This window comes from Brienomyrus brachyistius, chromosome 21, assembly GCF_023856365.1.
Source record: "Brienomyrus brachyistius isolate T26 chromosome 21, BBRACH_0.4, whole genome shotgun sequence".
Taxonomy (NCBI): Eukaryota; Metazoa; Chordata; class Actinopteri; order Osteoglossiformes; family Mormyridae; genus Brienomyrus; species Brienomyrus brachyistius.
In genome coordinates this window covers 19717699-19721415 of record NC_064553.1, presented here as the reverse complement: position 1 = coordinate 19721415, position 3717 = coordinate 19717699, and the positions used below count along the sequence as shown (strand labels likewise).

Sequence of the window (3717 nt, the reverse complement as noted above, 5' to 3'; positions counted from 1 at the left end):
CTAGTTGAGTATATGAAGCATCAGAAGTAGACCTTTTTCACACTTCCACATATTTCCACTGGAAGCTGACATAAGAACATAAGAAATATACAAATGAGAGGGGGCCATTTGGCCCATCAAGCTCGTTTGGGGAGAACTTAAGATTTTACCAACTGAACTATTAGTTATCTAGCTCTGATTTAAAGGAACCCAGGATTTTAGCTTGTGCTACACCAACAGGAACTATTCCGTGCTCTAACTACACGCTGGGTGAAGAAGTGCTTTCTCAAATCCATTTAAAAATGTTATCCTGCTAATTTCCACCTTTGGCCACGAGTTCTAGTGTTTAAACTATTGCTGAAGTAGCCATTTGGCTGAACAGCATTCAGACCTGTTAGAATCTTATATACCTGGATCATATCCCCCCTTAGTCTCCTTTGCTCGAGGCTAAACAGATGTAGCTCAGCAAACCTCTCCTCATAAGACATTCCTCTAAGACCAGTAATCATTCTTGTAGCCCTATGTTGCACCCATTCCAAGGCAGCAATGTCCTTTTTAAGGTATGGTGACCAAACATGCACACAATATTTTAGGTGGGGTCTTACCAAGGAATTATATAATTGTATCATCACCTCCCTTGACTTAAACTCCACATCTAGAGATGTAACCCAACATCCTATTGGCCTTTTTAATTGCCTCCCACACTGGCAAGAATGGGACATGGAAGCATGAACATGCACACCGAGGTCTTTCTCATAATCAGCTACCTTTATTTCAGTGGAACCCATAAAATATCTGTACTTTTGCTTCTGCTCCCTGCATGGATTACCTTACATTTCTGTGTTAAATTTCATCTGCCAGGAATCAACCCAGTCCCTACTTAAATCAAGATCCTGTTGTAGCCTCTGTGCTGCTAGTTCAGTATGAGTTACACCACCGACTTTGGTGTCTGCAAATTTAATCAGATTACTGTGTTTTTTTTTTTACTCGAAGTCGAGCACCTGGTAACCAGGCCTGCACCCATGGGGCCTGGTCGGGTGCAGCCCGAAAAAGGCATGTGGGTCCCCCCTCCAATGGGCTCACCACCTGTAGGAGGGGCCATAGGGGTCGGGTGCAGTGCGAGTTGGGCAGTGGCCAGAGGCGGGGACCTTGCTGGTCCAATCCTCGGCTGCAGAAGCTAGCTCTAGGGACATGGAATGTCACCTCTCTGACGAGGAATGAGCCTGAGCTGGTGTGCGAGGTTGTGAAGTTCCGACTAGATAGTCGGGCTCACCTCGATGCACAGCTTGGGCTCTGGAACCAGTCTCCTTGAAGGGGATTGGACCCTCTTCCACTCTGGAGTTGCTCTCAGGGGGAGGTGCTGGGCAGGGGTGGGCATACTTATTGTCCCCTGGCTGGGCGCCTGTACATTGGGGTTTACCATAGTGGACGAGAGGGTAGACTCCCTTCGCCCTCGGGTGGGGGGACGGGTTCTGACTGTTGTTTGCACTCATGCGCCAAGCGGCAGTTCAGAATACTCACCCTTTTTGGAGTTCCTGGAAGGGGTGTTGTAGAACACTCCTCCTGGGGACTTTCTTGTTCTAATGTGGGATTTCAGTGCTCACGTGGACAATGACGGTGAGACCTGGAGGGGCGTGATTGGGAGGAACGCTCCCCCCCCCGATCTGAACCCAAGCGGTGTTTTGTTATTGGACTTCTGTGTTTGTCCCGGATTGTCCATAATGAACACCATGTTCAAGCGTAAGGGTATTCATATGTGCACTTGGCACAAGGACACCCTAGGCCGCCCTAGGCCGCAGTTCGATGATCGACTTTGTAGTCGTGTGAAGAGAGGAGCGGAACTGTCAACTATTCACTACCTAGTGGTGGGTTGGCTCCGCTGGTGGGGGAGGAAGCCGGCCAGGCCTAGCAGGCCCAAGTGAATAGTGCAACATCAACACAGTTTATGGAGGGGATGGGGTGCTGCTGACCTCAACTCGGGACGTTTTGGGTTGGTGGGGGAATACTTTGAAAACCTCCTCAATCCCACCAACACGTCTTCTAATGAGGAAGCAGAGTCTGGGGACTTGGGGGTGGACTCCCCTATCTCTGGGTCGGAGGTCGCTGAGCTGGTTAAAAAGCTCCTTGGTGGCCAGGCCCTGGGTTGGATGAGATTGGCCCGGAGTTCCTTAAGGCTCTGGATGCTATGGGGCTGTCCTGGTTGACACCCATCTGCAGCATCGCGTGGACATCAGGGACAGTGCCTCTGTACTGGCAGACCAGGGTGGTGGTCTCCCTCTTCAAGAAAGGGGATCTATAGGGGATCACACTCCTCATCCACCCTGATAAGGTCTATTCGGGGGTGCTGAAGAGGAGGGTCCGTCGGATTGTTGAACCTCGGATTCCCGAGGAGCAGTGTGGTTTTTGCCCTGGCCGTGGAACAGTGGACCAGCTCTATAATCTCAGCAAGGTCTTGGATGGTTCATGGGAGTTTGCCTAACCAGTTTACATGTGTTTTGTGGACTTGGAGAAGGCATTCGACCGTGTCCCTCAGAGTCCTGTGGGGAATGCTCTGGGAGTATGGGGTGCCAGGCTTCCTTATAAGGGCTGTTCGGTCCCTGTATGACCGGTCTAAGACCTTGGGTTGCATGGGTGGCAATAAGTCAGATTCTTTCTGGTGAGGGTTGGACTCCATCAGGGATGCCCTTTGTCACCGATTCTGTTCATAGCTTTTATGGACAGAATTTCTAGGTGCAGCCAGGGCGCTGAGGGTGTCCGGTTTGATGACTTCAGGATTAGGTCTGTGTTTTTTGCAGATGATGTGGTTGTTAGCGTCATTGGACCCTGACCTTCAGCTCTCACTGGGACAGTTCGCAGCCGAGTGTAAAGCGGCTAGGATGAGAATCAGCACCTCCAAATCTGAGACCATGGTCCTCAGCCGGAAAAGGGTAGAATGCTCTCTCCGGGTTGGGGATGGGGTCCTCCCCCAAGCGGAGGAGTTTAAGTATCTCGGGGTCTTGTTCACGAGTGAGGGAAGGATGGAATGGAAGATCGACAGGTGGATCAATGCGGCATCAGCAGTGATGCGGGCGCTGCATCGGTCTGTCATGGTGAAGAGAGAGCTGAGCCAAAAGGCAAAGCTCTCGATTTACCAGTCGATCTACGTTCCTACCCAGGTTCCTACCTGAGGTCACAAGCTGTGGGTAGTGACCGAAAAAACGAGATTGCGAGTACAAGCAGCCGAAATGAGTTTCCTCCACAGCGTGGCTGGGCTCTCATTTAGAGAGAGGATGAGGAACTTGGTCATTCGGGAGAGACTCAGAGTAGAGCCGCTGCTCCTCCGCATTTAGAGGAGTCAGATGAGGTGGCTCAGGCATCTGCTTAGGATGCTTTCCGGATGCCTCCCTGGTGAGGTGTTTCCGGGCATGTCCCACTGGGAGGAGGCCCCGGGGAAGACCCAGGACACGCTGGAGGGACAATGTTTCTCGGCTGGCCTGGGAACACCTCGGGATCCCCCCGGAGGAGTTGGATGAAGTGGCCGGGGAGAGGGAAGTCTGGGTTTCCCTGCTGACCCGACCTCGGATAATCGGAGGATAATGGATGGATGGATAAAAACACATTGACCATATTCTGTAAATTACATCATTGCATGCCAGCACATGGTTGCCACCCCATCCTGTGTTATTTCCTGCTTTGTGCCCATGGGTTCTGGAATAGGTTCCAGACCCCCACAACCCTGAATAAGACAATGAGTTACTG

General features: G+C 51.3%; 1 long non-coding RNA gene across 1 annotated transcript in view; it reads left to right on the top strand.

Moving 5' to 3' along the window:
- The window catches only part of LOC125717175 (uncharacterized), a 52759-nt gene that overhangs the window by 43250 nt on the left and 5792 nt on the right, over positions 1-3717 (top strand). The gene's annotated exons all lie outside the window — the stretch shown is intronic.